This window comes from Notolepis coatsorum (assembly GCF_963971535.1).
Source record: "Notolepis coatsorum genome assembly, chromosome: 7".
In the NCBI taxonomy this organism is placed as follows: domain Eukaryota; kingdom Metazoa; phylum Chordata; class Actinopteri; order Aulopiformes; family Paralepididae; genus Notolepis; species Notolepis coatsorum.
In genome coordinates, this window is record NC_140171.1 from 95,418,229 (window position 1) to 95,431,533 (window position 13,305).

Genomic DNA, 13,305 nt, shown 5'->3' on the forward strand with positions numbered 1-13,305 from the left:
CTGCGTAGTCTGCCCGCAGAGAAGAAGCGGGACTGGAAGGAGCACCTACCCGAGTTGGTACTTACGTACAACTGCCATGTGCACTCCTCCACGGGATACTCTCCCTTCTACCTGCTCTTCGGGAGGGACGCTAGGATGCCCCGGGATGTCCTGGGGGGCAGAGATGTCATTGCGGAGGGAGCGGCGGACCTGGACGAGTGGGTACAGAGTCACCACGAGCGACTAAAGGCCGCCGCGGAGGCCGCCGAGGCCACGGCGAAGCAGGCGTCCCATCGACGCAAGAGAATCTATGACAGGAAGAGCAGAGGTGCACTCCTGCGGGCCAGAGACCGGGTCCTGATACGCGACCACCGAATCCGGGGCCGTAATAAGATCCAGGACAAGTGGGAGCCTACGTCGTATGTGGTGGTTAAGCAGAGCCACGAAGGGACGCCCGTGTTCACGGTCAGGCCCGAAGCAGGGGGTCCAGAAAGGACCGTGCATCGAGACCAGCTCAAGACCTGTCCCTTCCCGGCCTCTGACCCGGAAGTGTGGGCGAGAGCCCCTCGACAGATCCCGGTGGCACCGCGGAGCTCGTCCGAATCAGACATCGGAGGTGCTTTCTGGCCCCGGCGGGAAACGCATCCTAGGGCGTGTAACCACCCCGGGCCCCGGCGGGACGCCCCTGAAGAGGCCGAGAGCGCCGAGTCAGAGGTGGAGTCGACCCCCTCAGGAGAGGATGGGGAAGACGGCGGAGACGGAGTCGAAGAGGAGGCCGCTGGCGGTCCACCGATGGCCCCGGAGGGCGAGGCGGTGGTCCATGACCCACCAACGGACACGGAAGAACCCGACACGGAGTCGGAGGTGGGGGAAGTGGAACCCCCCCGAGGGGAAACCGCCCGGCCCCAGAGGAGCACCAGAGGTCGGCTACCCGCTCGGTATCGCCAGGACTACGTGCTCAAGAGTGTGTTTGTTGAACAGTGTGTCCAACTCATTAAGGAGTGTGTGAAACTGTTAGCATAATGTGTGATTGTCGATCTATGGGTGAAACTGTGGTCTCAGGACCGTTTTCATGCATGCGTGGGTTGGTGTTCGTTGTGTTAACTTGCAGAGGACTTAGCAAGTTCAAAGTGGGGGGAAATGTAGCATCCTGAAAATAGGACTATTATTCAGAAGTGCTGACTTGCCTTTCCATCCACGGCTTCGGGAGCATGGGCTCAAACTCAAGCCCCGGAAGTGCTTCCTTCTCAAGTTTCTTTAATAGTTGTCATACAGAAGTACAGAATACTTTTATACAAAATGCTTCTTACTGTTTCGCTCCAGAGACTGTGTTAGACAAGATAGTATGAAATAAAATAGTATAGCATGTAAAATAGAAGTAAAAATAGAGGTCACAGTGTTCAGTATAGACATATGTACAATGTTCGATGCAGAATAGAAGTAACTGAGTTACCATACAATATACAATATATACTATGCAATGTACTAATATACAATACTATATAGTGCAGAGCAGAAATGGGATGAGGTACAATTTAGGTACAATTTACAGTAAGGTGTGCGAGTTGTAGTGCAAATCCTTTACCAATAAATATAAATATAAAGTGTAAAGTGTGTTTAGGTGTTCTAAAGTGTGTAAAGTGGGTGCTGCAGTGAGTTGCCCGTTTAAAGTGAGTGTGTGCGTGTGGATGTGTGTGCTGTGTGCATTTGATGGTTGCTGCATAGTGTTTATTGTTCGTTGAGCAGCCTGATGGCCTGGGGATAGAAGCTCCTTCTGAGTCTTTCTGTGCTCGCCTTAAGACTCCGGTAACGCTTGCCTGACCGCAGCAGTTAAAAGAGGCAGTTGTTCGGGTGGCTGGAGTCCTTGATGATTCTCTTAGCCTTCCCCCTGCACCGCTTGTTGTAAATGTTCTGGAGGGTGGGAAGCCCCCCTCCAATTGTGTGTTCGGCTGAACGTGTCACTCTTTGTAGTCTGCTACGGTCTTGTGCAGTGCTATTCCCAAACCAGGAGGTGATGTTGCCAGTCAGGATGCTCTCGATTGTACATGAGTAGAAGTTCCTAAGGATCTTCTGACTGACTTGGAACTTCCTTAGGCGCCTGAGGAAGTAGAGGCGTTGTCGTGCCTTCTTCACAACACTGTCAATGTGTGTGGTCCATGTCAAGTCCTCGGATATGTGGGCTCCTAGGTACTTGAAACTGTTCACTCTCTCAACCGGTGCCCCGTCGATGCTGAGGGGGCTGTAGTCCTTGACCCCCGACCTCCTGAAGTCCACAATCATCTCTTTTGTTTTGCTGACGTTCAGGGAGAGGCAGTTCTCCTGACACCACTGAGACAGATTCTCTACCTCTTCCAGGTAGGCCCTCTCGTCGTTGGCAGAGATCAGGCCCACCACTACTGTGTCATCAGCAAATTTGATGATTGTGTTGTTGTTCCGCTGTGCCACGCAGTCATGTGTGTACAGGGAGTAGAGGAGGGGGCTCAGAACACAGCCCTGGGGGGCCCCTATGTTGAGCGTGATGGATGAGGAGGTGCAGTTGCCTGCTCTTACCACCTGGGGTCTGCCCGTCAGGAAGTCCAAGACCCACTGGCAGAGGTCATAGTTCATGCCCAGGTCCCTGAGCTTGGCTATGAGTTTGGAGGGGACTATGGTATTAAATGCTGAGCTGTAGTCAATGAACAGCATTCTCACATAGTTCCCCTGCCTCTTGTCCAGGTGTGATGCTGCTGTGTGCAGCACATGGGCTATGGCATCCTCCGTGGATCTGTTAGGGCGGTATGCAAATTGCAGGGGGTCCAGGTTGATGGGGAGGGAGGAACAGATGTAGCCCTTCACTAGCTTCTCAAAACACTTCATGGCTATGGAGGTGAGGGCTACAGGGCGGTAGTCGTTGAGGGAAGCGGGCGTAGATTTTTTGGGTACAGGGGTGATGGTGGACTTCTTCAGACAGGTGGGGATGACAGCCTGTTCTAAGGACAGGTTAAAGATGTCAGTGATTACCGGGGCCAGTTGGTCGGAACAGACTTTTAGGACGCGGCCGGGGATGCCGTCCGGTCCTGCTGCCTTCCTGAAGTCAAATTTCTGGGACACATCGTCTCCGCAGCCGGCATACAGGTCGACACCGACAAAGTGAAGGCGTTGGAGGACTGGCCGGCGCCACGCTCAGCGAAGGAAGTGAGGCAAGTGATCGGGTTCCTGTTCTATTATCAGCGGTTCGTGCCCCGCTTCGCCCAGGTGGCCCAGCCACTGCACGCCCTGATGGGGAAAGAAAAGAAGGGGTTCGCCAAAGGCCGGCCCGAGGCCTTCAAGTGGACTCCGCAGTGTCAGACGGCCTTCGACCATCTGCGGAAGTGCCTCTTGACACCCCTGGTGCTGGCCTACCCCGACCTGCAGCTCCCCTTCATAGTGACCACAGACGGGAGTTACTTGGGACTGGGAGCGGTACTAAGTCAGAAACAAGAGGGCGTGGAGCGAGTCATCGCCTTTGCGAGCCGAGGCCTGCGTGGGTCCGAAAGGAATGACCAAAATTATAGTGCGTTCAAGCTGGAACTCCTCGCCCTGAAGTGGGCGGTCACTGAGAAGTTCAGAGACCTCTTGATGTACGCCCAGTTCACCGTGATCACCGACCACAACCCGCTGAGGCATCTCGGCACGGCCAACCTGGTAGCAGTGGAGCAGCGCTGGAACGCTCAGCTTGCGGAGTACGACTTCGTGGTGCACTATAAACCTGGTCGACTCAACCAGAACGCAGACGCCCTGTCTCGCATGCCGATGCGATCAGAACCTGAAGTGGAAGACACTGAGAAAGACTTCCTAATGATACCCGCGACCGGCACCCACACCCGTCAGGGTCTCCAGGAACGGACCGCTCCATTGTCTGTCCCCGCCCCAGTCGCCCGCAATGGCTACGTCGTGGTCCCAGCGGAGGAAGTACAGGCCCTGCTGTGCCCCGGGAGACCGACAGAGACGCGGGAGGTCCCGAGTGTCAGCGCACGACAGATAGCGGCACAGAAGGGGAACAGCGGATACGACTTGGCGGAAATGCGGCAACTTCAGGCAGACGACCCCGAGTTGGGTCCGGTGTGGCGGGCGGTGACGCAGGGGGTCCCTCCCACTAAAGTACAGCTGAAAGAAGGAGACCCGAAACTCCACAAGTTATACGGGCAGTGGGAGCGGTTCCGTCTGCACCAACAAGTGCTGTTTCGGCGCGTATAGGGGGGGGGGGGGGGGTTCTTTGCCCTATAAGAGCGGATTTTTTTTAAACCTACTTTCTATAGAAGCAGCTGGGAGGTGCGCTGTTTTAAGTGAGCGTGGATTATTGAATTGATTGATTGATTGATTGATTGCTAATTTTATTACTGTCCGCCTTGTTTCCAACTGGTTAAGTTTAGGCACTCTTTCGAAGTCACTCTCTTTCGAAGTTGGTTAAGGTTAGAGTTTGGAAAGTGGTCTATCGCCCTGCTCTAAAGACAAACTCTAACCATAACCAACTTCGAAAGAGAGCGACTTCGAAAGAGTGCCTAAACTTAACCAGTTGGAAACAAGGCGGACAGTAATAAAATTAGCAATCAATCAATCAATCAATTCAGTAATCCACAATCACTTAAAACAGCGCACCTCCCAGCTGCTTCTATAGAAAGTAGGTTTAAAAAAAAATTAAATAAAAATCCCCTCTTATAGGGCAAATAAAACTCCCCTGGTGCCACAGCCAGCAGAGAAGCCTGTTCACTTTCGCTTTCAAACCAGCTGCAGCCTGAGAACTGGAGTGTGAGGGGCTGTAACACTAAATATGGCGGCAACGACAAATAATTGCTGCAAAATAAACATACATCTGTTGTTTAAAAAAATAAATATATATATATATATATATATTTTTTTTAATACTTATAACAATATCGATAATTATGGATATCGCGTGATATGATATTGTTATCGATATCGTTATCGCGATACCATTTTTGGCCATATCGCCATCGGCGTATTTAGACCACTTTTACTGGGGCACGTGCCCCAGTATGGATCAGCTGTGCCCCAGTAAAAATGTCCCCAGAAAAAGAAAAAAAGGCGTTTCGCAGTCCCGATAATGGAACGTTTGTCCCGCGTCCCGCTGCAACAGAACAATGTCCCGCATTTCAAAGATCATGGTAAAAACAATAATAATTATGTTTTAAATGTTGTTCATTTGTGTCAAAACCCAATGCACAGCCGAGCCTAGCAGCTCGAGCTGTCAGCCCAAGCTGTCAGTGTGGCGCGCAGGTGCGTGATGAAGCGGTTTTATGTAGACAGTGGCAATCAGTGAAGTGGAGAAGAAAGGCAGCCGAAAACGATAAAAGTTAAGCTGGCTAAATAAAACGAGAAAATGGAGGCAACTCCTAAGAAAAAAAGACTTTGCTCAATGCTCATACAACAGAGACTGGGAGAAGAAATATACATGGCTGAGATCTGTTTCAGACGATCCCCAGAAGGACTTTTCCACCGGAGCAGGTCGGTGGACTGGGACCTGATTTCAATGTTTACTAATAGAAGTGAGACTCATTGGGCTTGGCTCATTTTATGTGAAGAGCATATAAAATAACACGTTTTCATTGGGTGCACAGTTTGCACTATACACTGCACCTGAACGTGTGGAAATTGTAGGTGAAAACAAGTAAACATGTGTAGCGACCTGAAAATGTGCTAACTTGCCTTTTACCTTTTACCGCCATTTTGGTAGAGTAACATTAGGGCTTCGGTGCCCAGGATCTATTGCACGTTACACAGTGTGGTGCGGCCTGCGGGCGAAGTTAACGTTGCTAACTACAGACCCCAAACATTACATGCCGGCATTAGCATAGGGCTTTTGTTTGGGTAATTGTGTGCCCACACTTTTGGTTTTCTTTCCTTTTCTTTGAGCGTGATAACATGTGTGTTTATTAATATTTTCCCATTCAATTAACCCTTCCCTGTGGGGAAGTTACAGACCTGGTGCATTATAATTAAAGCCTTTTGAGGTATTATACAGAGTGAAGACCCAGACGTGGGTGATGAGTCAAACACAGTGAAGTATATTATCCCTGGTATTAACCCAGAGGTGGGTGTATAATATACGTGTTTATGAGGTATTGAGTTACACACAGGAGCTATAGTAGGACTTCAGTCCAGTAGACCACTCCTATTAAATAATTGTAACTGACAGTATAATTAACATAAAGACTTGAATGGGGTTCTGTGTGCGTGTCCATTCCTGTGCCCAGCATTAACTCTTTTGGTGTGGGTAACGTATATATGGTTAACGTTAGGTTATGACTATAACCAAGTTCTGTTAGTTAGGGGCGATGCTTGGCATCGCTACTGCACTATCTCGCGTACGTGCACGCGTACTGAATAAACCACAAATGTACCTCTAATACCAGTATTAGTCTGACCACACCCCTCATCAGCTTACCTTCATAAGCAGGTGTGTGGTCACCTGCTCTCCTCCTTCCCAAGCTTTCACCACAAGGTGAGGACAAGGGCTGCAGCGGCGTCCGATGCCAAGCATCGCCCCTAACTAACAGAACTTGGTTATAGTCATAACCTAACGTTCTGTATCGTTAGTGGCTTAGCTTGGCATCGCTACTGCACAAGGGAGGCCAAGCGGAGCCACTTGGCTGACAAATACACCCCGCTGACAGCCCCCCAAAACCATCAGAACAGGGAGGGCCGAGCCCCCCCGACCCCCCCTAATGGAGGGTAGCCCCCCTATTAGGGACGTCACGGGAGGGCGACGGACCCGACCGTGCGAAGAGGCACTCAAGCAACTCAACGCACAGGGTGAGCAGACCGTGGCTTGACCCCACGACTACACACACGCACAACCCGCATGCCACCCGGGAACGAACGGAGGAACAACCTCGTTACTGCCCCCAGAATCACGGGGTCAAGGGCAAACCCAACCCCGTGGCAAGGCCGTAGCAGCGGAGCACGAAGGAAGACCCAGACCCACCAAAAGGACTGGACTCCCTGGAATGGGGGCCCGGAGAAGTCCATGATGCCAGCATCAAGACCCCACCAGGTGGGCACGTAGTGCCCCGCCCCCCACATCGCCAGCGTATTCGGACAAAGGCCCCTCAGTTACTGCACCTGGTATTCCCAGGCGGAACCAACCAGGCCAGAACCTGCCCAGCTTCCGAGATCGGACGAGACCGGGCGTGTTCAGGTCGGTATGGCCGTAAGCCGAGCGGGCCCCGTCCCCCCAATAGTACACCGCCTGGCACACTGACCCTGCAGAATAGGCAGTCAGCATGGCCGTAAGCACACAAAAAAGGTTAACCAACGGAAGCAGGCAGCGCACCGGGGAAAAACCAGGCAACAGGCTGTTAACCCTAGCCTGGAGACTGCGGACGAGACAGGCGCCAGAGGGGACAGCTGAACACAGCCGCCCCGGCGGAAGGAGCGTAAGCTGGCGGTGTTGCATGACCAAGCCTCCATTTAACAACCCCCACCCAGAGGGGTCGAGGCAGAGAAGGCTGACACGATTGGCAGACGTCATGAACGTGCAGGGGCACCCTCAAACGGTGAACCCGGGAGTTGACACTGCTCCAACACACCAGGGAATCAACCACCTCGGTGTTACCCAATGCGGTGGTTGTTCCTATAACCCCTCAAGAAAAAACTCCAAAACACACCTGCGGGTATACACCGGCTATACCGCAGTACAAGTGTTTCAGTTTCCAAAAAGGGTTAACCCAGGCCTACGGGTCGCAAACATCACTTCGGACCGGGCCTGGCGGTACGGGAAGCACAGGGTCACCAGAGGAGGTCAAAAAACCACCCCCACAGGCCCCTCTTCGCCATGCGTGAGAGAGGAGCGAAAAATAATGGAGAACCAGCCCCTAAGCACACCGTACCTGGTATTCCCCGGCGGTCTCCCAACCAAGTACTAACCAGGACCAACCTGTGTAGCGGCCGAGATCCGACGAGATCGAGCGCGTACAGAATGGCATGGCTGTAAGCCATGACGACAGTGCTGAGTAAAAACATACCCAACCAGGGTCTCCATAGCGCTTAACCCTGTGACACCCAGACCGACCTGGCATTTTTCCCCCTGAAAAAAGCCCAAGTCCCTCAGGGTACCAGAACAGCAGATCTGCATCCCCGGCGGACAACGGGTTCAACTGATCTGGACCAGCGTGACCAGAACCAGTCCCGTGCCCTAACCACGCCGACATGCCTACTCCAGGAGAAGGGCAGATATGCGTGTTGATCTTAACATGAAAAGAAGGCGCCACCCAGACGTCGGGACGAACCGCGCCTGGTGGCCCACCCCAAGGGCGTGAGACCCCACTACATATGTTCAGATCCATCCCGTCATCATCCCCCAGACATGAACGAGAATCCGTCGACAACCCACCCAGGTCATGGGATGTGGTCGCCGGAAGAGGAAAAACCCCCATCTCAGTTGCTTTATAAAAACGCTGTTTCAACCACAAGCAACTAAGGCGTGCCAGTCAATCGCCTGTTTACAGCGAGCTAGCACTATACGTGCGTCGGGACACACCCCCATCAATGAACAGGCTATTTAGACCTGTCATTGAATCCCCAAGGCGCCCAGGGGAACGACAAGAGGGGTGTGACACTCCCTAACTCCAACACTTCTGGAATAGAAAGAAGGAAGCATCAACAGTATGTATCCCAGTCTACACAGCCGGGGTAAAAAATGTTCACATTTTTACATCCCACCACCCTCCCATAGGAAAGAGACGGGGATCCCCAGAGAGACTTCCCACGCGAGCTGTACAGATTGAAAAGAATATATTGCACCTTGAGCCATGTAAAAAACTGGTTTTAGGGCCTCCGGGGAAGAGGCACCGAACCCATACACACTCAATAAACGAATTGAATCGAATATACATACAATAGAAAAGGACCCTTCTAGAGGGTCCACTCACTTTGACAATCTGAGGAGGAAGGCTCTGTACTCTGATGGAGGCTTCCTCACATGGAAGAAGGAGTCCGAACTCACAGAAGGCCTGAGTAGGCGCTTGGTGAGGAGGAGCCCTGACCACCCCCCCTGAAAACAGATCCATCACATGGACCTGAACAGCACACGGAAGTCCTACCAACAGAGACGCGCACGGTGACGTACTCTATGGCGGGGGAATTCCTGCGGTGCACACGCCCAATATACCAGGCCGTGGGACCAGGAACTCCCTCCCCCCCCCCCCCCCCCCCCCCCCCGTAACGTGCCGAACCGCCACGTGACGGGAACCTTGAAGGACAGGGGGTGTACCCCTGACCGACAGAACAATGGGGAGAGGAAAGGTTACCAGTTCACCCCTTTACGACCCCACACCCATGATACGACGTAACGACAAAAAGAGAATATGACACAGTCATAGTCAGCTCTATGAAGCGTTTCACAGCTCCACACAGCGCACGAGCTAACCTGCTATCTGATTTTTACTAAGGAAAAACACAGAATAGAGAGGGCTCTAAGAACCCCGGTCCAACATACACATGTGCTTCTGTGGCCAGTACAACCCAGTTGTAGGTCACATGACACACACAACCCATCATCACCTACAAAAAATGGCAAAAACACTCAACAGAGGAACGCCGTTTTTTTCACAATGAGAGAATACATCATTCTTGATTAGTATCGACCACAGGCCTTGCTAAGCACACATGACAGCAACCAAACCAATTTCCCTTTAGGAAATAAGTTTCTCCAGCAGATTTAGCACAACCTCAGCAATCAAGCTGAGAGTTACATCGTATCCCTACCACACAAAAGACACAATTAATGCACAACATGTCTGATAGGAGGTGATAAAGTCCCCAGGGAACCGGGGGGGAACACAATCCTCCTATTTTACCCTCAATACGGCCAGTTAAAACAGGAAAACCTGTTAATGTGTGAACTCACTGTTCATTGTCATTACAGTCTGAGAAAGAACATTCTTTTACTCACTCGTCACCAAGCATAGCTTCATAGGTTAGTTGCCTTAGTAGTGAGTACACGGTACACATAAACACCATGATGTTTCTCACACAACAACCAGATCAATACATCACGACCTGCACGGAGAAGCTAACTGCCAGTGACAAAAACAGCTCACACACAACCCGCAACGTATCTCAAATGCATTGCAACAACACACGTTTTGGGAAAAAACACCGTTATTCACAATACATTCAGCAAGGTAAAACCAGAAGACGTGTTATGAGGTCTGGCCAACCCCGTACCTGCCCGGAACGCAGATCAGCGAAGTGCAGTCACAAGCCACCGTAGAACACAGCCGTCCCGTGTTGTTCGATCCGGGCAGCGTCGCCGCTCCACCAGTCGCTACAGTCCTCTTTGTTGACGCAATCCCCGTCTAGGCTCAGGCAGGGTCGACGAACATCCCCTGTCAAGGATGACGTCGTGGTCAAGAGTGTAAAACATGTTAAAATCAAAGCACGTTCAACAGAATAGCATCAAGCTAACGGCTGCTCCAACCGTTCGGGTGCTATTGCTTCCGCTCGCGAGACGCCGATCTACGACGCACGCGATCAGGAGCGAGCTCCCGGCGGCGCGCGAGAAGCCAAGCTACCCCGCGCCAGGCCACCGACCGGCTAACCGTAAGCTATGAACATGTAAACAATGACATAACACTCACCCAGACAGGCCGCCGTTCTGAACCCTCCTCACTTTTTAAGAGAAAAGAGAAAACAAGACGTCAACACCGCTTCACAACGGTGACATTAACACGTCCGGCGGAATCAGCACAGTACCAACTGGCCTGTATAGCTGACTTTGAACATGAATCTGCCGCTATCGCACATTACATGCACATATCCCCTCGTGAAGGAATACTCTCATTTGGATATGAAAGATGGGGTCTTAACACGGTGACAGAGAGAATCCACTCGTCCAGAACACACAGGGATCACCAGTGTCAATGGTCGCGGCCCACTAGTTAAAACTATAATGGTCGCCAGACCAAGGCCTTCTGTCGCCTAGACGGCTAAACAAAGGACCCTAGCCTGGGGCCGGTTTCCATAAACTTTGTCAAGTAGCCCCCATAGCACTAACAGACAAGTGGAGCCCGCCAGCAAACACTACTCACCCAACCTGGAACGCACCGCTCCTCACAACAGCGGCATGTCCGACAGTTCAGCTGTGGCCTGACAGGTTTCACCCCAACAAACACAGCAAGGAACTGCAGTTGAGAAGCATGCAGCGGCGTGCTCCCAATACGAAAACCGGTGGAGGGTTTGTAGAATGATCATCATCTTCTAGACACTCCAGTACGAAGACAATATCGCCGTATTTTCTCGAAAATAGTGAGAGAGAAAATAAAGATATGATGTCAACGTATCCTTGTTTCCCAAGCTGTTCCTAATCCAATTTCTTCCATCATGGTGTCAAGTGTGGGGATCTACCGAGGCACCTCTTCCTTGTGGTGAAAGCGAGAAGGAGGAGAGCAGGTGACCACACACCTGCTTATGAAGGTAAGCTGATGAGGGGTGTGGTCAGACTAATACTGGTATTAGAGGTACATTTGTGGTTTATTCAGTACGCGTGCACGTACGCGAGATAGTGCAGTAGCGATGCCAAGCTAAGCCACTAACGATACAGAACCCCTTCCTACCCAACTCTCCCCTTTTCATTGTAAGGTTTCTAGGGTCATTGAGGGAGGGTACTGCTTGCGGGGGGAACTCAGAGTATTTGATTACAATTCAGTCACGAGGTGTGGGAGGGTCTAAGGAGCAACTGGGAGGAGTGGGAGCGTGTTGGGGAGTACTGCTGACCGCCCTGCGGCAGGGAAGGAAGACCAGAGTACCAGACCAGGTTGGTAAATCCCGGGCCCCATCCACTCACACTACCAGCCTCCAGTCGACGTCCCAGGCCCAAAGACGAGGGTGCAGTCAGACAGAGTTCTACTGTGTCCAGCTACCTCCTGACTGCCAGCAACCGTTCCCACGAAGCAGGGATAATCCACCCTGCTACACATGGTAAACATGAAGCAAAAAGGTTCACTGTGTACCTTCACTGTCTGCCCCCACCTTGTTTCCCCATACTGTTTTAAATTGTTTTATCACACAAAACAAATAGCACTTGTATTTATAAATGTGATCTAGCTGAGATAAATGGCTAATATTAACCATACTGTTTATGCTGTCTATATTGGTTGTAATTGAGATAACAGTTAACATATGTTAAGTATTAAGTATTTTTACATAAATGGTTATGGCTTTATTGTTTTAAAATCCCAATAATGTTGTGGGTTCAACAGACACACAAGTCAAGTCAAGTCAAGTCAAGAGTTTTATTTGTCACGGCATACAAGTATACAATGAAATGTGGGGGGTCTTGCCCGCAACGATTGTGCATAATACAATAATAAGAATATAATAAGAATCCAATAGAACGACATTGTGCAATAATACAAGTAATCAAAGTAGGGCATATCGGTATATGTACATGAGTTTTTACAGAGCATGGTAGGACATGCTAGGTCCTGTGATAGTGCAATACACTGTTAGCTACGGATGAGGCACTGGGTCTTTATGTACACTGCTATACAATGCTATATTATACAATCTGAAGTTATACTATACTATTCTTAAAGTGACCTTTCCTTTTGTAAAGTGACCATAAGTGTGAGCGTGTGCAGCATGAGTGTGTGTGTGCTCATGTTAAAGTGGCTGCTAGTGTGTGAGCGTGTACAGTCTAGTGTGTGTGTGTTGTCTGTGTGCTCATGTGTGCTTGTGTGTGGAGAGTTCAGTGTTCAAGGCTCTGATGGCCTGGGGGAAGAAGCTGAGCCTAAGTCTCTCTGTCCTAGTTGCTGGTGTTCGCAGGCGTTTGCCTGATCGCAGCAGCTTGAACAGGCTGTTGTTGGGGTGGTGAGGGTCTTTCATTATTATGCAGGCTCTGGATTTGCACCTCTTGTTATATGTGACCGCGACCAGCGAGCGTGCCTACAAGTCGGCATCCTGAGTTCCTTAAAAAGAGGATTTTTTTTTTTTTTTTTTTTTTTTTTTATACTTACAGTTCGATGGTTGAAGAACATATTTAGTATAACAGCGAACATATATAATAACTCTAATTGTAAGAAATCTGTGTTTAAAAAAGGCTGTTTTTAGTCTAGTCTGCTCCTCTGCCCGGATACCTGGGGGGCCGGCACATGTTTGCATGTGAAAGGCTGCGTGTTGGGAGGTACGCCCACACTGTGTTTATATTCACAGAACCTGTTGGAAAAGGAACAAGAGATGCAATCTGCCAACTCAGAATCATTGGTGAAAAATCGATAGACCAACAGAAGAAGCTGTATATTTGCTTCATCGATTTCACGAAGGCCTTCGACAGAGTTGAACATACAA